General features: G+C 38.5%; 2 long non-coding RNA genes across 2 annotated transcripts in view; one reads left to right on the top strand and one right to left on the bottom strand.

The window, feature by feature from the left end:
- Window positions 1-22210, top strand: part of LOC141540896 (uncharacterized) — a 72932-nt gene that overhangs the window by 3219 nt on the left and 47503 nt on the right. The window contains exon 2 of the long non-coding RNA XR_012481607.1: window positions 20719-20933. This is a non-coding gene — a long non-coding RNA (uncharacterized LOC141540896). The remainder of the gene's footprint in view (window positions 1-20718; window positions 20934-22210) is intronic.
- Window positions 588-4699, bottom strand: LOC141540881 (uncharacterized). The gene is made up of 3 exons (XR_012481600.1): window positions 4612-4699; window positions 2839-2889; window positions 588-674 (listed from the first exon to the last, which is right to left on the bottom strand). It is a non-coding gene; the product is annotated as an uncharacterized LOC141540881 (long non-coding RNA).

Consider the following 22210-nt stretch of genomic DNA (forward strand, 5'->3'; position numbering starts at 1 on the left):
CCTTCCTCCATGACATCCTGCCTTCTTGACATCCTTCCTTCTTGACATTCTTCCTCCTTGACATTCTTCCTCCTTGACATCCTGCCTCCATGACAGCCTGCCTCTATGACATCCTGCCTCTTTATCATCCCGCCTCCTTGACATCCAGCCAACATCACATTCTATGTGTGTGTGTTTGTGGGGGGTTGGGGGTGGTGGAATTAGCACTTGTGGCTCTTAAGAGCGTCCACTCCAACACGTGCCTAGCCTAAAAATGTGAAAGAGGCCACAGCCTCTTCTGTGGGAGGGAGTACTGGGTGGGCTCACTTCTTCATTATCCTCTCCTTGGGGCCAGTTGGAGGAGGGTTCCAATATCTCGGGGCAGGTGTCACATTCTGTGGGAGGCTCCGGCTCTATTTTGACTGGCCGATTTGGCCAACGAATAGTCACTTTTATAATAAATGGTGGGCTTTCTTCTTCCTCTGATTCTTCTCCTAGGTCCTCTCCTAGGTCTTGACCTAGGTCGATAGAGGTATCAGAGGAACTACTAGATGGGGCATCGCTGTCAAAAAAGACATTTGGGCTTTCCTCCAAAGAAGCACTGCTGCTTAAGGGAGCAACAAGGTGAGGGGGATCTGGGAATAGAAATTTTTTAAATTTTTGGAAACAGCTCCTCTGCTCCTCCTGGACCAAGTCTGTGAATGAAGAAGGAAAAGATGAGCAAAGGGGAAGGAATCAGGAAGCACATTTGGGGTGGGAAAGATAGCAGCAGCATAGGGTTTATGACCTACCAAGAGTGATCCCTGGCCTTTGGAGGATAACTGGGCCCTTTTCAGTGTGCTCCAGCATATGCTCTCCCTCCTTACATACTTGGAGGAAGCCCAAGAGGCAACTCCATTGCTTCCCATTTTTCTGGGAACCGACTTATTTGTACAGTTGTTAGTATGGGGTCACCCCCTTAGACTGGGAGCTCCTCCAGACCAGAGCCTGGCTTGGGCCATTCTTTATATGCCTCAGTGCTTAATATGGAGCTTGGCCCAGAGTACATAATGTTTATTGACTGTGGCCTCCATTCTTTCTTCCCCCTTTCTCACTCTTCTTAACTCTACACTGTCATTTCTCACTTTCTTACTAATTAAACGCAAAGTTACTCTCATAATTTCCAAAGTATAAAAGTGAATGGATTGTTTGCTGTTTAATTTATTGAATATTTTGCCCAATGTAGTCAATATTTTTCTTTGACATTTGCTTTCAAGATTTTTGCTTTCTAGGTTTTTTCCCCTGATTCCCACTTACAATTATTGAAACACATTTATAATTATGCAAACTTTTATATAAAAGTTGTGAATAAATACATAATCTTCTACCTTAATGAAAAATAAAAGTCTCCAAAAAATTAAGTTAAAAGTAGAGAGAAGAGTGAAATAAAGAATGCTTCTATCTATATTCAGACATAATCATTCCTTTTCTGAGAATGGATGGGTTTTTTTTGTTTTTGTTTTTTGTGTAAGCCCTTCAGAGTAGTTGTGGATGATTGTATTCACGGGAATAACAAAATCATTTTCAGTTGTTTACCCCAGAACATTGCTGTCATTTCACGTATGGCATATTTCACTCTGTTCATGGAGGACTTTGCAGGTTTGGGTTTTTTTTTTTTTTTTTTTCACCTGAGAACATTCTTCTCATCATTTCCCAGGGAACAATGATATGTCATCAGAGGAACTTGCCTCAAAAATTGTTTTTTTTTTTTTTTTTTTTTTTTTTTTTCCATTTACCATTGCTAATTGTATTTGCCTTCATTTATTCTCTCTCTTTTTAGTCTGACTTTCCTCAAAGGTGTTTCATTATTGATCAAGGACTTCCCCAAAATAATCTGAGCTTTTGTCACCTCCCCTCTTCCCATATTCCATTCCCCTGCTATTTTCCTGCAGGCTAAAATAGAGTTCCATATCCCTAATTTATATTTAGGGTATCTCCTATTTGAACCAAGACTGATAAGAGCAAAATTCACTCAACCAACTTCTGGTCGCTCTCTTCCCCTTCAGTGAAAAACACTTTCATGCCTCTTTTTCTTATGGCAGGTAATTTGCACCATTCCACTTCTTTCCCCCCCTTTTTCCTGTACATTCCTGCATCAGTCTTTCCATCAATTTTTTAAAAAAGATATTATCCTTTCATATTCCACTCATATTCCTTCTTCTCTGGCTACTTATACTCCTTTTACCTATCAGAATAAGGATAATGTCCTAAGCAGTTAAAAGTGTCATCATCCTATGTTGCAATGTAAACAGATCAAGCTGAAACCCATCCCAGGTGTATTGACCCTGCTTCAGTCTCTCACTTGAGCTCTCTTCCCAAATTCCCACATATTATCTTTTGGACATTTTGTCCCATTTGTCCAACTGAACCAAAAGCTCAAAGTGACCAAAACAGAATCTGTTCCTTGTCCTGCACTCTCTGCCCTCTTCTGAACTTCCCCTTTCTGTCACCCAGGTTTACATGCTCAGTCATCCACCAGTCTTCCCTTTGCTTAGCCCACATATTATCCATTGAGTTAGGCATCTTTTAATTCCTTCCTCAACATTTTCCCCCCAGAAGTTTTCTTTTCTTTAGTCGCATAGCAAACAACCAGTTCACCCTGTTCACCTGTCTCCTACACTCTTTTGATAGCTTCATTGTTCCATTAGGATTATGCCTTCTGACATGACTTTTCCATACTCTATATTTATCTGGCATATTGTTGGTGTGCTTTTGGTCTTACCACTTAGAATGAATTTTTGGGCATATCTTCCTCATTTAATATAGTGCCTGATAAAAGAACAAATGTTACTACATATTTCTTGAGTAATTGATTCTCACCTTGAGGCAATATCAGATTTTTTTTTCCCCATCCTGAGGTTCAAGAATTTCCTGAGGGAAAAAAATGTCAACAAATAAATGTTAAGCTTTGGTTCCAATCACTACCCCATCTTCCCAGCTAAATGAGCAGCAAGTAGTATAAGAAAGCCCTAATAGCTCATTGGGCACAGCCCAGCTATTGCCTTTCATCATCTTATTTGTTGTTACAATAGAGCCAGCCCCAACATAATTGTTAAAATTTTTTTTATCCATTTTAACCAATTTGATCCATTCCTAAAGATCCCTTTCTCTCTTTCCTCCTTTCTCCATCCCTTCTTTCTTCTCTCCTCATCATTCAAAGCAATCCAAAGGCAGCAATGGAGAAAATCCTTTGTATGTCAATAGAAGAAAAAGAGAATGGAATCTAGAAGGCAACTGTCTGTCTGCATAAAGAAGAATCTGTCAAGTTCATTTGTTTGCTCTGGTGGATAACTTCTATCAGACGGCCCAAAACACAAAATTTCTGAGAATAATTTCAATTTTCTTTGATTTCAAAACATCCTATGGACCTATCACGCTTACAGTCCATGGGCTGGATTCCTGCTACTTCTTTCCCCAAAGAGTTCTCTCCTATTTGTATGCTCAAATGCACAAGACCTAAGGGCAAAGTACAAACTATGATATGGGCCAGAAGGGCCAGAAAAAGAGGCCTGAAAGTCTTAACACTTCTACCCTGGACAAACCTTTCTTAACCCTTTCAGTGTTTTAAGGCACACTACCTCTCTAAGAAGAAATGACAGATTGGCTACCCAACTACAGGAGATAATTTTTTCACACATTCATACAACAACCTTGTCCACCCCATCTAATCAAAAAATAAAAATCATAAAAAAATAAGAGGAAAACATATTCGTTTTGAGATTGCAATTTTTTTTTTAACAATTTAAAATATGGTTTGGAGAAAGATGGAAGTTTTCAAAAGGTGAATTGTCAGAAAAAGGTTAAGAAATATGATGCTGCACTGCCCCATCTCCTCTCCACCTAAGGGGATCCACAAGTCTCTGATGGTTCAGCTTGATCCCCCATTGGATGGAATTGTTTTGAATGTTCTAACAATGAGTATTAGGAGGCAGTCTTGAGATCATATCAGAAAAAAAGAGAGAGAGAGAGAGAGAGAGAGAGAGAGAGAGAGAGAGAGAGAGAGAGAGAGAGAGAAAGAGAGAGAGAGAGAGAGAGAGAGAGAGAGAGAGAGAGAGAGAGAGAGAGAGAGAGAGGAAGCACCTCCCTTCTCTCCTTTGCACTGCACTCAAACCTTTCCCACATACCATCTCATTTGATCCTTATGGCAACCCTGTGAGGAAATAAAGGCAAACAGGTTTGCCTCAGGAACACTCAGCTCTGTGTGAGGTTGAATTTGAAAGTTTTGTCATCCTAACTCCCAGGCCCTGGTCTTTGTTCTACTCAAGAACAGAGAAGCTTCTTCAGGATAACAACAAAAAGCTATTTTCTTTATAAGTGAGTCTCAAATGGTTTGAGTTACCTCAGCAGAGTTTACAAGAGAGTGTACTCTCTCATGATCTCAGTTGTATCCCCCCATTGAGTACAGAGGAACAACCATCTTGTCCATGTCCTATTGCTGGTACAAGGTATATCTCTCACATTGATATCTAGAAACAATGACTTCCCACAAAATGACACACCTCCCCCCCACCAAATACAAACTCGCTCATTCCTCCTTCTCCATATTTGGCTTTACCTATCCCCAGAATAGTGTGTTATTGTAAAGCCTCCTACCTGTAAGGACTTGTGGAAGATGAGACAAAGGCAATCTCTCAGTTGCTTTCTATCTTTTCTCTCAATATCTATCTTCTCTATATCTATCTCTGTCTTCTCTAACTTCTCTACCTCTATACCCTTCCCCCCCAACCCCCTCCCTGAGCCCTCCCCCTTTGCCTCCCCTCCTCCCTGTCCCTCCCCTTTCCTCCTCCCCCCTTCCCCCTCCCCCCTGCCCCCTGCCCCCCTCCTACCACTTCTCTCCTCTCCTTCTCTCCTACCACCTGTCTCCTCTCCTTCTCCTATTACTTCTCTCCTTCTCTCCTCCTCCTTCCACCTCTCTCCCTTTCGCTCTGTCTTTGGCTCTGGCGCTCTCTGGCTCTCTCCCTCACTCTCTCTATCTCTCTCTCCTGCTCTCTCTCCCTCTCTCTCTACCGCACAGAGCACAGCGGTTGAGATTCCTGGGCTTTTAACCTAGTAACTGTTTGTGAGGTAGCGATGACATCACATGCAACCCTTCTTCTGTTCTATCACTTGAGTTCTTCCAGTCACCTCTGTGATTGCAAGGCTGGAGTATATGTACAGAAACAGGAAGCTTGTTGGTTACATAGTTCCTGAACCTAAGCCACTCTGCCTTAATTGGCTTTCAAACTGTATGGCCCACTGATTCTCATTACATACTTTTGTCATTTTCCACCCAGAGGGTATCTTTACAAAAGATGAAAAGTATTTCGCAACATTTAACTTTGTATATCTTTGTGTTTGTCTGACCGTTCATTAATAAGGGAAAAAAAAAATAGATTTGTATCTGACGTGCAGAGATAAGAAGGAAATGTTATTCTTCCATGTCAAACTTTTTTTGATTCAGCTTTCATTGCTTTTCTCTTTCTGGTTCAAGTCCAGGACAGATAATTTGCTTTCTTTACTGACAGGACAACATAACTGGTATTTTCCTTCTTCTCCTCCTCTCTATCTTCCCGATATTCTTTACCTCCATTCATATCCTTTTGTTAAACTTCATTTTGTTTATTTTTTTTTGAAGCTTTTTATTTGCAAAACGTAGGCAAGGATACATATTTATCCTTAAAAAACCTTGCATTTCAATTACTCCCACCTTCCCAACCACTAACCAGATTACATGCCATCCACAATATGTTTAACATGGATAAAATACATTTTCCTTCCAAAATAGGCATGCAAATTTACACAATAATGTTGCTGTGCAGTCAAAATGTGATCATTAAGTAAAAAAAAAAAAATTGGGAAAGAATATAAAATTTAAGCAATTAATACCAAAATGTGTGAAAATGAAATACTGTCAGGTACCCTCAGTTCCCACAGGCCTCTCTCTGGGTGAAATGACTCTCATCATCCCAAGATCATTGCCCTAGGCGTGAATGACCTCATTGTTGAAGAGAGCCACTTCCATCAGAATTGATCATCCTATAATCTTGAGTTGCCACTTACAATGATGTCCTGGTTCTCCTCACTTTACTTAGCATCAGTTCATGTTAGTCTCATGTAAGCTGTAAAAACATCTTTTAAAGATCTCTCATTAAAGCCTAGTAGACGCTATGGAAATTGTCATCTCTGCTCTGGCTGTGTTAAGGGAAGTTGGAATAGATTGAGAATGTTAGGGAAAAACAGAAAAGCAGTTGATTACCTTTAAATCCTGGCAGGCAATAGCCTACTCCTCAAGCCTTTTCTGATTCACAGAGGAAAGAGTAAAAGATTTGTGTGGACTGCCAAAAACAACCAAAAAGTAACATTGTTGTTGTTGTTGTTTTAATTGTAGAAGTGAGATTTGGCTTGTAACTTAAATTTTTTATCTGAAAAAAAAATCCCTAAAACTTATCTGGATCTGGTTTGTACTTTGAAAGCCTGGAGACCTGAGAATATGCAGCTCTCAATTGAGACAGGTGAAAGAGGACAAAGAAAGAGGGTATCAGTCAAAGAATGTAACCAGAAAGTGAAGAGGAGTCATTTTCTGGAATTTCTCTTCAATTGTAAGTATGTTAAGCTTCTTGAAAGTATCTTGTGAGGAACCTTGTTATCCCTGAGAAATAACTAGTTGGATTTACAAGGATCCCAATGAAGGATGAGGTTATTGATAATCTACAACTTGGTTAAGTAGAAATAATTTCTAGTGAGTGGCTTTTACACCTGGAATGTTGTGCTTAAGGCCACCTCCTTAGATATCAAGATGAGTTGTAAATTTTAGATGATGGGTCTCTATTACAATGGCATGAGATAATCACTATTCATTCACTGGTATGTGCTAGAATTGTGAATTTGTTTACTTTAATCACAAAAACTTAGAGATTCGTGTGCAGACATTGAAACATTACAGAAAATGTCCATCTGTATGTGATATAATTTAACGTTAAAAATTAGGAAGATAAAACAAAGTTTTGGTAACTTACCTTAAGAGGTCACATATTTGTATCCCCTAACTAGATGAAATATATTGCTTTCTAAAATGTTTATTGGGTAATTTGTAAAAGTTATGACCTATGCTTTAAAATTTCATCAGCTTGGCTGGACATTTGTATGAGCTTTATAAAATTTGGCCCAAAGTTATTTAGATATTAGCTAAACTATGGAAGGTTTCAAAATCAAGTGACAAGAAAGATTGATTTGTAAAAGCAATTGACAGTTTGAATGCAACATCCACTATGAATAGCACAAGGTAATGTGTTGATTAAAAAAAAAGAAAAAAGCAACGACTTTTCTTCATTGGTGTGTATGTTGAATTGGAAAAAGACTATAAGTTAAGATTCCTATGCATTGTTGTGACAGGCTGTGTTCTGTTTATTCAGCGGTTACTTATGGAAATTTTGAAGTTGCTCATGAAATAGCGATTATTTTCATTATACTGAAATCTAAAATTGTTAAATAGTATTGATGCAATAGGTTGATAGAAGGAAAGTGAAATCATGGTAGAATGGTGGAGAAAGAGAGAGAGGGAGGCAGGAGAGAGGAGGGCATAGAGAGTAGCAGAATGTTTTAGCTGGTACCAAAATGTATTTCCAAGACCCAGAGTTTGAGAGATATAATGGACACCTGCAGTGGTAGATATGAGGTGAAGTTGGAGCAGATAGAAAGGGGATTTAATAATGTGGAAAGAAAGGGTCATTCTTTAGTGGAATTTGCCATTTGCCAGGAGAAAGGAAACAGCAGTTTGGGTCATGCTAAATCCTAAAAGGGGCTAAGCATCCTAACAGTGTTAGCTCTAAGGAGAAGTGGGTTTGGAAAGCTTGGTGGCATTAGGAGTGATACCACATGGCATAGGGAAAGGACAAGGATACCATGAGTCAGAGTGTCGTGAGGGGGGGGCTGACCCAGAGGAGGCCAGTGGTCTTGGGGTTGCCCATGGGTAGAATTTGTGAGAAGGATTTGAGCCCCAAAACATGAATGGGATTTCTGGTTAAGCAGGCCAGGGAAGTAGACTTCTGCCCCTGTTTTGTAAACTTGCCGGGTTTGGAAAAAAGCTTGGTTCTGGATGGAGAATTCCAGTCTCTTCATCTTTAAATTTCTGGAGCAGTTCAGAACAGGTATATTTCGAAGGGCAAGGGGGACGGTCTGCCAGGGAGCTAAAGGGCTACCAAAAGGTGCAGCCCCTTTGATACAGCAGTGTTTCTATGGAGCCTATACCCCAAAGAGATCTTAAAGGAGGGAAAGGGGTCCTCATGTGCACAAATGTTTGTGACAGCCCTTTTGATAGTGGCTAGAAACTGGAAACTGAGTGGATAGCTATCAGTTGGAGAATGACTGAATAAACTGTGGTATATGAATGTTATGGAATATTATTGTATGTTTTGCCCAGATAAATTCTGCAGCAAGATTTGAGTCCAGGTCCTCTTGACTCTATGTCATAGTGTCTCCATGTTGCCTCTTATTAGAGACATTGCATTTTTCTATATATCCATATTTTTCTAATATTCTTTTTTTTTTTTAATTTTTTTATTCATTTTTCCAAATTATCCCCTCCCTCCCTCCACTCCCTCCCCCCGATGACAGGCAATCCCATACATTTTACATGTGTTACAATATAACCTATATACAATATATGTGTGTAAATACCATTTTCTTGTTGCACATTAATTATTAGCTTCCAAAGGTATAAGTAATCTGGGTAGATAGACAGTAGTGCTAACAATTTTACATTCACTTCCCAGTGTTCCTTCTCTGGGTGTAGTTATTTCTGTCCATCATTGATCAACTGGAAGTGAGTTGGATCTTCTTTATGTTGAAGATTTCCACTTCCATCAGAATACATCCTCATACAGTATTGTTGTTGAAGTGTATAGTGATCTTCTGGTTCTGCTCATTTCACTCAGCAACAGTTGATTTAAGTCTCTCCAAGCCTCTCTGTATGCCTCCTGCTGGTCATTTCTTACAGAGCGATAATATTCCATAACCTTCATATACCACAATTTACCCAACCATTCTCCAACTGATGGACATCCATTCATCTTCCAGTTTCTAGCTACAACAAAAAGAGCTGCCACAAACATTTTGGCACATACAGGTCCCTTTCCGCTCTTTAGTATTTCTTTGGGATATAATCCCAATAACAGCAATGCTGGGTCAAAGGGTATGCACAGTTTGATAACTTTTTGGGCATAGTTCCAAATTGCTCTACAGAATGGCTGGATTCTTTCACAACTCCACCAACAATGTATCAGTGTCCCAGTTTTCCCACATCCCCTCCAACATTCATCATTATTTGTTGCTGTCATCTTAGCCAATCTGACAGGTATGTAGTGGTATCTCAGAGTTGTCTTAATTTGCATTTCTCTGATCAGTAGTGATTTGGAACAATCTTTCATATGAGTGGAGATAGTTTCAATTTCATCATCTGAGAATTGTCTGTTCATATCCCTTGACCATTTATCAATAGGAGAATGGTTTGGTTTCCTATAAATCAGGGTCAGTTCTCTATATATTTTGGTAATGAGACCTTTGTCAGAACCTTTACTTTTAAAAATATTTTCCCAATTTGTTACTTCTCTTCTAATCTTGTTTGCATTAGTATTGTTTGTACAGAAACTTTTTAGTTTGATGTAATCAAAATCTTCTATTTTGTGATCAATAATGATCTCTAGTTCTCCTCTGGTCATAAATTCCTTCCTCCTCCACAGGTCTGAGAGGTAGACTACACTCTGTTCCTCTAATCTATTTATAATATCATTCTTTATGCCTAAATCATGGACCCATTTTGATCTGATCTTGGTATATGGTGTTAAGTGTGGATCCATATCTAATTTCTGCCATACTAATTTCCAGTTTTCCCAACAGTTTTTTTCCGAATAATTAATTTTTGTCCCTAATGTTGGTATCTTTGGGTTTGTCAAAGATTAGATTGCAATAGATGTACCCTTTTTTGTCCTTTGTACCTAATCTGTTCCACTGATCTACCGTTCTATTTCTTAGCCAGTACCAAATGGTTTTGGTGACTGCTGCTATATAATATAGCTTTAGATCAGGTACACTTAGACCACCTTCCTCTGAGTTGTTTTTCATTAGTTCCCTTGCAATTCTTGACCTTTTATTCTTCCATATGAATTTTGTTGTTATTTTTTCTAGGTCATTAAAATAGTTTCTTGGGAGTCTGATTGGTATAACACTAAATAAATAGATTAGTTTGGGGAGTATTGATATCTTTATCAAATTCGCTCGGCCTATCCAAGAGCACTGAATGTCTTTCCAATTATTTAAATCTGACTTTATTTTTGTGGCAAGTGTTTTGTAATTTTTCTCATATAATTCCTGACTTTTCTTTGGTAGATGGATTCCCAAATACTTTATACTCTCAACATTTGTTTGCAATGGAATTTTTCTTTGTATCTCTTGCTGTTGCATTTTGTTGGTGATATATAAGAATGCTGAGGATTTAGGTGGATTTATTTTGTATCCTGCCACTTTGCTAAAATTCTGAATTATTTCTAATAGCTTTTTAGCAGAGTCTTTGGGGTTCTCTAAGTATACCATCATGTCATCTGCAAAGAGTGATAGTTTGATTTCCTCATTTCCTACTCTTATTCCTTGAATCTCTTTCTCGGCTCTTATTGCCGAGGCTAGCGTTTCTAGTACTATATTGAATAGTAATGGTGATAGTGGGCAACCTTGTTTCACTCCTGATCTTACTGGGAAAGGTTGCAGTTTATTTCTATTGCAAATTATGCTTACTGAGGGTCTTAAATATATGCTCCTGATTATTCTAAGGAATAATCCGTTTGTTCCTATACTCTCAAGAGTTTTTAATAGGAATGGATGTTGGATTTTGTCAAATGCTTTTTCTGCATCTATTGAGATGATCATATGGTTTTTATTAATTTGATTATTAATATGGTCAATTATACTAATAGTTTTCCTAATATTAAACTAGCCCTGCATTCCTGGCATAAATCCTAATTGATCATAGTGTATTATCCTTGGCGATGATTTTCTGAAGTCCTTTTGCTAATATCTTATTTAAGATTTTAGCAACAATATTCATTAAGGAAATTGGTCTATAGTTTTCTTTCTCAGTTTTCAATCTACCTGGTTTAGGTATTAGTGACATGTCTGTGTCATAAAAGGAGTTTGGTAGGATTCCTTCATCCCCTATTTTTTAAAATAGTTTATATAATATTGGGGCTAATTGTTCTTTAAATGTTTGGTAGAATTCACATGTAAATCCATCTGGTCCTGGGGATTTTTTCCTAGGGAGTTGATTAAACGCTTGTTCTATTTCTTTTTCTGAAATGGGACTATTTAAGCAATTTATCTCCTCTTCTGTTAATCTAGGAAGCCTCTATTTTTGGAAGAAGTCATCCATTTCACTTAAGTTATCAAATTTATTGGCATAAAGTTGGGCAAAGTAACTCCTTATTATTTCTCTAATTTCCTCTTCATTGGTTTAAAGATCCTCCTTTTCATTGGTAAGACTAACAATTTGATTTTTCCTCTTTCTTTTTCTGATCAGATTTACCAAAGGTTGATCTATTTTATTGGCTTTTTCATAAAACCAACTCTTGCTTTTATTTATTAATTCAAGAGTTTTTTTTTTTTTTTTTTTTTTTTTAACTTTCAATATTATTGATTTCTCCTTTAATTTTTGTATTTCAAGTTTGATTTTTGGTTGGGGGTTTTTAATTTGGTCTTTTTCTAGCTTTTTACAATGCAGGCCCAATTCATTAATCTTCTCTTCCTCTATTTTGTTCAAATAAGCATCTAAAAATATAAAATTTTGCCTTATTACCGTTTTAGCTGCATCCCACAGACTTTGGTATGATGTCTCATCATTGTCATCATCTTGGGTGAAATTATTGTTTCTATAATTTGCTGTTTCACCCAGTCATTCTTTTTTTTTTTTTTTTTTTTTTTATTATATATATATATATATATATATATATATATATTTTATAATATTATCCCTTGTATTCATTTTTCCAATTTACCCCCCCTCCCTCTATTCCTTCCCCCCGACGACAGGCAATACCATACATTTTACATGTGTTACAATATAATCTAGGTACAATACATGTGTGCGAATATCACTTTCTTGTTGCACAATAAACATTAGAATCCGAAGGTACATGCAACCTGGGCAGACAGATATTAGTGCTAACAATTTTCATTCCCCTCCCAGTGTTTCTTCTCTGGGTGCAGCTACCTCTGTCCATCATTGATCAACTGGAAGTGAGTTGGATCTTCTTTATGTTGAAGATTTCCACTTCCATCAGAATACATCCTCATACAGCATTGTTGTTGAAGTGTACAGTGATCTTCTGGTTCTGCTCATTTCACTCAGCATCAGTTGATTTAAGTCTCTCCAGGCCTCTCTATATTCCTCCTGCTGGTCATTTCTTACCGAGCAATAATATTCCATAACCTTCATATACCACAATTTACCCAACCATTCTCCAACTGATGGACATCCATTCATCCTCCAGTTTCTAGCTACAACAAAAAGAGCTGCCACAAACATTTTGGCACATATATGTCTCTTTCCGCTCTTTAGTATTTCTTTGGGATATAATCCCAGTAGTAGCGCTGCTGGGTCAAAGGGTATGCACAGTTTGATAACTTTTTGGGCATAATTCCAGATTGCTCTCCAGAATGGCTGGATTCTTTCACAACTCCACCAGCAATGTATTAGTGTCCCAGTTTCCCCACATCCCCTCCAACATTTGTCATTATTTGTTCCTGTCATCTTAGCCAATCTGACAGGTGTGTAGTGGTATCTCAGAGTGGTCTTAATTTGCATTTCTCTGATCAGTAGTGATTTGGAACACTCTTTCATGTGAGTGGATATAGTTTCAATTTCTTCCTCTGAGAATTGTCTGTTCATATCCTTGGACCATTTATCAATTGGAGAATGGTTCGGTTTCTTATAAATTTGGGTCAGTTCTCTATATATTTTGGAAATGAGACCTTTGTCAGAACCTTTGTTTTTAAAAATATTTTCCCAATTTGTTACTTCCCTTCTAATCTTGTTTGCATTAGTATTATTTGTACAGAAACTTTTTAGTTTGATGTAATCAAAATCTTCTATTTTGTGATCAATAATGATCTCTAGTTCTCCTCTGGTCATAAATTCCTTCCTCCTCCAACAAGTCTGAGAGGTAGATTATCCTCTGTTCCTCTAATCTATTTATTATCTCCCTCTTTATGCCTAAATCATGGACCCATTTTGATCTTATCTTGGTATATGGTGTTAAGTGTGGATCCATATCTAATTTCTGCCATACTAATTTCCAGTTTTCCCAACAGTTTTTTCCGAATAATGAATTTTTATCCCTAATGTTGGAATCTTTGGGTTTGTCAAAGATTAGATTGCTATAGATGTACCCTTTTTTGTCCTTTGTATCTAATCTGTTCCACTGATCTACCGGTCTATTTCTTAGCCAATACCAAATGGTTTTGGTGACTGCTGCTATATAATATAGCTTTAGATCAGGTACACTTAGACCACCTTCCTCTGAGTTTTTTTTCATTAGTTCCCTTGCAATTCTCGACCTTTTATTCTTCCATATGAATTTTGTTGTTATTTTTTCTAGGTCATTGAAATAGTTTCTTGGGAGTCTGATTGGTATAGCACTAAATAAATAGATTAGTTTGGGGAGTATTGTCATCTTTATTATATTTGCTCGGCCTATCCAAGAGCACTGAATGTCTTTCCAATTATTTAAATCTGATTTTATTTTTGTGGCAAGTGTTTTGTAATTTTTCTCATATAATTCCTGACTTTTCTTTGGTAGATGGATTCCCAAATATTTTATACTCTCAACATTTGTTTGGAATGGAATTTCTCTTTGTATCTCTTGCTGTTGCATTTTGTTAGTGATATATAAAAATGCCGAGGATTTATGTGGATTTATTTTGTATCCTGCCACTTTGCTGAAATTTTGAATTATTTCTAGTAGTTTTTTAGCAGAGTCTTTGGGGTTCTCTAAGTATACCATCATGTCATCTGCAAAAAGTGATAGTTTGATTTCCTCATTTCCTACTCTAATTCCTTGAATCTCTTTCTCGGCTCTTATTGCCGAGGCTAGCGTTTCTAGTACTATATTGAATAGTAATGGTGATAGTGGGCAACCTTGTTTCACTCCTGATCTTACTGGGAAAGGTTGCAGTTTATTTCTATTGGATATTATGCTTACTGACGGTCTTAAATATATACTCCTGATTATTCTAAGGAATAATCCATTTATTCCTATACTCTCAAGAGTTTTTAGTAGGAATGGATGTTGGATTTTGTCAAATGCTTTTTCTGCATCTATTGAGATGATCATATGGTTCTTATTAATTTGATTATTAATATGGTCAATTATATTAATAGTTTTCCTAATATTAAACCAGCCCTGCATTCCTGGAATAAATCCTACTTGATCATAGTGTATTATCTTGGAGATGATTTTCTGAAGTCTTTTTGCTAATATCTTATTTAAGATTTTAGCATCAATATTCATTAAGGAGATTGGTCTATAATTTTCTTTCTCAGTTTTCGATCTACCAGGTTTAGGTATCAGTACCATGTCTGTGTCATAAAAGGAGTTTGGTAGGACTCCTTCATCCCCTATTTTTTCAAATAATTTATATAACATTGGGGCTAATTGTTCTTTAAATGTTTGGTAGAATTCACATGTGAATCCATCTGGCCCTGGGGATTTTTTCCTGGGGAGTTGATTAATAGCTTGTTCTATTTCTTTTTCTGAAATGGGACTATTTAAGCAATTTATCTCCTCCTCTGTTAATCTAGGGAGCCTATATTTTTGGAGAAAGTCATCCATTTCCCTTAAGTTATCAAATTTATTGGCATAAAGTTGGGCAAAGTAACTCCTTATTATTTCTCTAATTTCCTCTTCATTGGTGGAAAGATCCCCCTTTTCATTTGTAAGACTATCAATTTGATTTTCCTCTTTCTTTTTTTTGATCAAATTTACCAAAGGTTTATCTATTTTATTGGCTTTTTCATAAAACCAACTCTTGGTTTTATTTATTAATTCAATAGTTTTTTTACTTTCAATTTTATTGATTTCTCCTTTTAATTTTTGTATTTCGAGTTTAATTTTTGGTTGGGGGTTTATAATTTGGTCTTTTTCTAGCCTTTTAAGTTGTAAGCCCAATTCGTTAATCTTCTCTTTCTCAATTTTCTTCAAATAAGCCTCTAAAGATATAAAATTTCCCCTTATTACTGCTTTAGCTGCATCCCAAAGATTTTGATATGATGTCTCATCATTATCATTATCTTGGGCGAAATTGTTAATTGTTTCTATAATTTGCTCTTTCACCCAGTCATTCTTTAAGATGAGATTATTCAGTTTCCAATTACTTTTTGGTCTATTTACCCCTAACTTTTTACTGAATGTAGCTTTTATTGCATTGTGATCTGAGAAGAAGGCATTTATTATTTCTGCCTTCCTACATTTAATTTTGAGATCTTTATGTCCTAATATATGGTCAATTTTTGTATAGGATCCATGAACTGCTGAGAAGAAAGTATATTCCTTCCTATTGCCATTCAGTTTTCTCCAAAGGTCTATCATACCTAGTTTTTCTAATGTTCTATTTACTTTTTTAATTTCTTTCTTGTTTGTTTTGTGGTTTGATTTGTCTAAATCTGAGAGTGCTAGGTTGAGATCTCCCACTATTATAGTTTTACTGTCTATTTCTTCTTGCAGTTCTCTTAACTTTTCCTTTAGAAAGTTAGATGCTATACCACTTGGTGCATATATGTTTAGTATTGATATGGCTTCATTATTTATGCTACCTTTCAGCAGGATATAGTTTCCTTCCTTATCTTTTTTAACGAGATCTACTTCTGCTTTTGCTTGATCTGAGATAAGGATAGCTACCCCTGCTTTTTTGGCTTTACCTGAAGCATAATAAGCTCTGTTCCAACCTTTTACCTTTACTCTGTATGTATCTCCCTGCTTTAAGTGTGTTTCCTGTAGACAACATATTGTAGGGTTCTGCTTTTTGATCCAATCTGCTATCCGTCTCCGTTTGATGGGATCGTTCATCCCATTTACATTTACAGTTAAAATTACTAATTCTGTATTTCCTGCCATCGTATTATCCCCAGATTATACTTTTTTCCCTTGACCCCCCTGATCCCCCTCCCCGATATTTAATTTACAAACCCCCCTTGTGACGCGCAACCCTCCCTCTTTTTTTTTTTTTTTTTTTTTAGGATCCCTCCCCCCTCCCTCCAAGTCCCTTCACTTATTCTCCTTTTCCTTTCCCCTTTTCCTCTCCCCCCTTTTAATGAGGTGAGAGAAAATTCTCTGAAAAACAAATATGTTAATTATTTACTCTTTGAGCCTCTTCTGATGAGAGTAAGATTCACACAATGATTCTCCCCCTCACTAAGTTCCCTCAGATATGGTGTATTTTCTATGTCTCTTCCTGGGATGTAGTTTCCCTCTTTTTATCACTCCTTCCCCTTTTTCTGAACCGACCTCCTTCCCTTTACCACACCCCCCTTTTTTTCTTTTATATCAGTAAAATCAAATTATCCTTGAGTATTTTTTATATACCCACAACAAAGTTACAGTTCTCAAGGGTTCTGTGTACCTTTTTCTGTTTCTCTTCAGTCTTGTGGATGTAGATCAAATTTTTTGTTTAAGTCTGGTTTTTTTCTTAGAAACATATAGAATTCCTCTGTTTCATTGAATGACCATCTTCTTCCATGGAAAAAGATGCTAAACTTAGCTGGGTAGTTCATTCTTGGTTGCAGTCCTTGATCTTTTGCCTTTCGGAATATCAGGTTCCAGGCCCTTCTATCTTTTAATGTGGAGGCAGCCAGATCTTGGGTGACCCTTATTGTGGCACCTTGGTATTTAAATTGTTTTTTTCTAGCTGCTTGCAGGATTTTCTCCTTTGTGTGGTAATTCTGCAGCTTAGCCACAATATTCCGTGGTGTTCTTTTTTTAGGGTCTATTTCAGAAGGAGTTCGATGAATTCTTTCCACATCTACTTTCCCTTCTGTTTCTATTATCTCTGGACAGTTCTCTTTGATAATTTCCTGTAAAATAGAATCTAGGCTCTTTTTTTGGTCATAGTTTTCTGGAAGTCCAATAATCCGCAGATTATCTCTCCTAGATCTATTTTCCAGGTCTATAGATTTTCCCAGTAAGTATTTGACGTTGTTCTCCAGCTTCTCATTTTTTTTGTTTTGTTTGACTGATTCTTGGGTTCTCTGTGAATCATTCATTTCTATTTGTTCCATCCTGACTTTTAAGGAGTTATTTTCTTCTTTCACAGTTTTTAGTTCTTTTTGTAAATGCCCAATTTCATTTTTAAATGAATTATTTTGCTCTATTGAATTTTTTTCCATTTCCCTAATTTTTTTTTTTTGAGAATTATTTTCTTTTTCCAATTCAGAAATTCTATTTTCTTGAGACTTTTTTATCTTTTCCAATTCAGAAATCCTACTTTCCTGTGTTTTTTTAACCTTTTCTAATTCACTAATTTTGTTTCCCTGCATCTCCTGTGAATTCTTTATTTTTTCCAACTCCAATTTCAGGACGTTGTTATTCTCTATCATAACTTCCCTTTCCTTGCCCCATTTTTCTTCGATCTCCCTCAATTTCTTAAGAGCTTCTTCTAGGAGAGAGTTATGTGATGGGGGGCAGGAATCGTTCCCCTTTAGGTTGTTATCTTCTGAATCTTTGCTGTTAACTTCCTCGGGGTTGGATAACCGCTCTTTCTCTGTATAGAAGGAATCTATAGTTTTTCTAGCTTTTTTGCTCATACTTAAAAAATGTTTTGGGGTCTGTCCCTGGGGTAGGAAATTATTTACTTCTTTACCAGCTTCCTCCCAGACCGGATGGATGCAGCGGCCCCTGCGCCCGCGCTAAGATAGAGCTCTGGGAGAGAGTTCCCCACCCCCTCCCTGGAAGCGCCTCAGAGGTGATTAGCACTGCTGTGCTTCGAGGGCGTAGAATAGTGAAGACAGCAAGAAGCTCAGCCTATGTGTCCGGGTGGGGAGTGGACGTCTGCAGCAGGTGACGTGAGAAGCCCCTGCGCTCAAACTGGAAGTGTCTGCCAGAAACCGCGGTCCCTAGTTCAAAGGTTCCGCTTCTCTGGGACTTCCTGGAGCTGAGTTCCACTCCCTCCAGCTAAGCTAGGCAGTGTGTGTTGCCTTGGGCCGTATCCACCCACTTGTCAGTCTCTTAACTATTCTCAGGAGGGAGCTGAGGCCACACCCCCTGGTGCCTGAGTCACCCCCAGGGTCCGGGAAAATCTAATCTGAGTTTTAAAATATTTTGGCTTTCTCTTCTGAACTGCTAAATAATTAGCAGAGAAGAGCTAACAGCCTGTGCCAGATTCCTTTACCTCAGTGGCTTCTCTGATCCCAGAGCCCCTCCCAGCGCAATGGGCGCAGTGTGCCCCTACCCCACCGTCTGTGCTGGTCTTTCTTATTCCTCCCCTGAGAACTGACCTTTCCTGTTGAAACTCCAGATTCTCTTCAGCTGGTAAGTCGTGCTTCAAGTCCTTGTGGTATCTATCAGTCCTGAGCTAATTCTGAGACTTAATTTATCTAATTGGTTGTGAGGGAGTGAGGACGTTCACTGAGTCGTGTGTTTCCTCTCCGCCATCTTGGCTCCGCCCCCTCACCCAGTCATTCTTTAAGATTCAGATTCCAATTACTTTTTGGTCTATTTACCCCTAACTTCTTATGGAATATAGCTTTTATTGTATTGTGATCTGAGAAGAAGGCATTTATTATTTCTGCCTTCCTACATTTAATTTTGAGATCTTTATGTCCTAATACATGGTCAATTTTTGTATAGGTTCCATGAACTGCTGAGAAGAAAGTATATTCCTTTCTATCACCATTCAGTTTTCTCCAAAGGTCTATCATACCTAGTTTTTCTAATGTTCTATTTACTTTTTAAATTTCTTATTTGTTTTGTGGTTTGATTTTCTAAATCTGAGAGTGCGAGGTTGAGATCTCCCACTGTTATAGATTTACTGTCTATTTCTTCTTGCAACTCTCTTAACTTTTCCTTTAGAAAGTTAGATGCTATACCACTTGGTGCATATATGTTTGGTATTGATATGGCTTGATTGTTTATGCTACCTTTCAGCAGGATGTCGTTTCCTTCCATATCTCTTTTAATTAGATCAGTTTCTGCTTTTGCTTGATCTGAGATAAGGATGTGGGCCAAGATTTCTCAGCAAAAGTGGTTTTGGAACTCTTCCACTGATGGGAGGCTATTGGATCTTTCTAAATGGTAGATGGCAGGTTACAGTTAGTACTGAGGAGAGGAACCAGCCTGAAGGCCTTGATAACAAGGATGTCCTCTTGGAAGAAATGCATCAGGACTGGTGAGGTGGTGTGCAAGAGAAGGGACTGAATGGGACCAGGAGGTGGTTTCCCAGAGGCTCTAGCAGCTCAGGCCTTGGTTTCAGGACATCACATGGTTCCTCTTCTCAGAGGATTGTAGGACAGGAAAGGTCAGACCTGGCTCTAAATTTCAGGAAGCCACATGATCCCTATTTTTAAAGGTCAGTAGGGGAAAAGAGGTCAGACCCTCAGCCAAAATTTCAGGCAGTCATGTGACCTACAGGACCTAGACAGCATTGCTGTTTCATTGGCCAATGGTTACTTCCTTTTCAGTCCATCCAATGAAGCTGAGACTTTTGCTATTTAATCCATTCCCTAGTTTTGGCCTGGGACCTCACATCATGCTGGGCTGCTCCCTTGGTGTGCTGGGACCTCTCCTTACGAGGAGGGAACCCATGCTTTCTGTGGGCATGTGGACATGTCTCAGAGTAGCCCATTTGAGTCAGGGGGTTGCACACAGATTCCTGCTTTTTTCCCTCTGTCCTTGTTTTTTGCCTGGGGGTCAGATTTTTTTCTTCCATAAGTGAGGAATGTGGTTAGGTGTGTAAAAAATTGTAATTCTTTCACTTTGGTCACTTGCTGTCTGAGCAACATGGGATTAAGGGATTAAGGGAGCAAAGGAGAAACATTGGGAACAGAAATTTTGACAATGAATGTTGAAAACTCTATTTGGAAAAATAATAATTTTAAGATTAAAGTCATAAATTTTAAAGTAAATACTATACTCTATGAAATCTTTCCAAAGTAAGATCTCAGCCTTCTGCCATCTTCTCTCGTTTTCCTCCCTCTCCTTTTGTCTCAATTTTCCCCTCTTTATGTCTTCCCTCCCTTCCTCAGTTGGCCTCCCTCCCTGGTGCCTTGTCTCTTTTTCTCCTTCCTATCTGCCCTGTCTCCACCCCCCTCTCACAATCAGCCCTCTGTTGAAATCTTTCCAGTATTTTACTGGGGTTGCTGATGTGTCTTGTTCAATTCCAATTGTAACCCCTGCCTATTTGAATTTTTTGTCCTTCCAAAATTTTGCCTTTGATCTGAGGGATTTTGAAATTTGGCACGTTTCTCCCTATGTGTTTTCCACAATAGATTTTGTTGAGATGGTAGTGTGTAATGGTCCAAGGAGGAGTCAGGCACAGTGAAACTGGAGGTAAAGAAGCAATAATGCCTGAGTCCCCTGGAAGTGGGTCTGCTGTCAACTCCCAGGGACCACCTCATGGGTGGGAACTCTGGTGGAATTGAGATGCACATCATCAACAGGAGGCGTCTCTTTTTCTGATTGGCTGTTCCAGGGACCTCATAGACCTCCTTAAGCTGTGGGAGGAGGAAGCAGGTCCTCTTTGGCCTGGTGTTCTGGGAGTCACCAGGAGGTCAGCTTGGCAGGAGGAGAACATGTGAATAAAAGACCTTGAGCTTGCACATGGCTGTTCTTAAACCCTCTACTGTGTATCTAAACCATCCTTCTTATGGAATGATGGCCAGAGATCTTTGAAGACCTCAGACAGAGGTAAGCATGGTAAAACTGGTTTAACACTGCAAAAGAAAGTGAATGGAGGGAGATTCCTCTGAGGACCTGGGTATTAGGAGACACTGGCAATAGTGAATGCAGAGTGGAACCAGGACATTCACAAATGTCCTGAATGCTTAGAGTTATCATAAGTGGTGCCCAAACTTGGGGTGTGCTGTAGACTGCCAGGCCCCCAGTAATTAATCTTGAAGACAAGGTAGTGCCTCACCCAGGAGGGAATGCAGAGAGGCATTATGGATCTAAGGATACCTAGGATCAAGCTCCAGCCCACAGCTATGCATGTGGCTCATGTAAATAGGTTAAAGAGCCAGATGGATGGTCTTTCAACAAAGGTCACTTCTGAAGAACAGCAGGAGCTTGCTTTCAAGCTCCAAGGCCTTTACTCCTATGCCCATTAAATACACCTCAGCAAGAAAAAAATCCAGAGCTAATCAGGATGCTTGAGGGTAGAGAGTAAAAAATACAAGAAGTCTAGGTTGAGTTAGAGCTCAACCAAAAAATCACATGACAAAGAATTAAAAAAGAGAAGACAATTACAGGCTGAATTAGAGGTTGAGTTAGAGAAAGGAGAAAAAGTTAGCTAAGAGCAGTTAGAACAGCAGAAAGACTTCTGCCTACTGGCTGAAACTGAGAAGGAAAAAAACTAGCAGAAAGCTGGTGAACCTGCCATATGGAAACTAACCAAAGGAATCCTCTTTAGCATTTTGTTAATTTATCTCATTTGCTGCTGCTTAAGAGGATCTACTGGCCAAAGTAGGCATTTTACTACAGAAACTACCCTGCTAATGGGGATGGGATTTGGTTCTTTTCATATGCAAATTCAGTTTCTGCTTCAGTTCTGCCCACCACTGAGCATGTGCCTTTGGGGATTTTCCATTTCCTGACCCTCCTACCTCCACTCCACCTTCAGTGGCCTGAGGAGGAGGAGTGGGAAGGGCAATGATATCAGCAGGGCCCACTAGCCCCTAAGTCTTCATTACAAAAGGTGGGAAGTGTCTTCATTGCCTCAGTCAAGGAGAGATGATGGTCAGAGTCTCTCTGAAAATGCTGCATTCCAACCTGCTCAGTTAGTCTCTAACAAGCCTGTGTGGGTAAGAGTTTGCAGTTAGAGAGTAGTTTTTATGCCTATAGGACTACAGAGATGTTTTCTGGGAAACTGGAACTCCTCTTGGCTCACCTTGCAGAGCTTTTGCTTCCACTCAGTGTGAGCTTGATGGCCTCATCCCTGAGGGTGCTTATAAGACACTTGTCTATTC

The sequence above is a fragment of the Sminthopsis crassicaudata genome, chromosome 1 (genome assembly GCF_048593235.1).
Source record: "Sminthopsis crassicaudata isolate SCR6 chromosome 1, ASM4859323v1, whole genome shotgun sequence".
NCBI classification, from domain to species: Eukaryota; Metazoa; Chordata; class Mammalia; order Dasyuromorphia; family Dasyuridae; genus Sminthopsis; species Sminthopsis crassicaudata.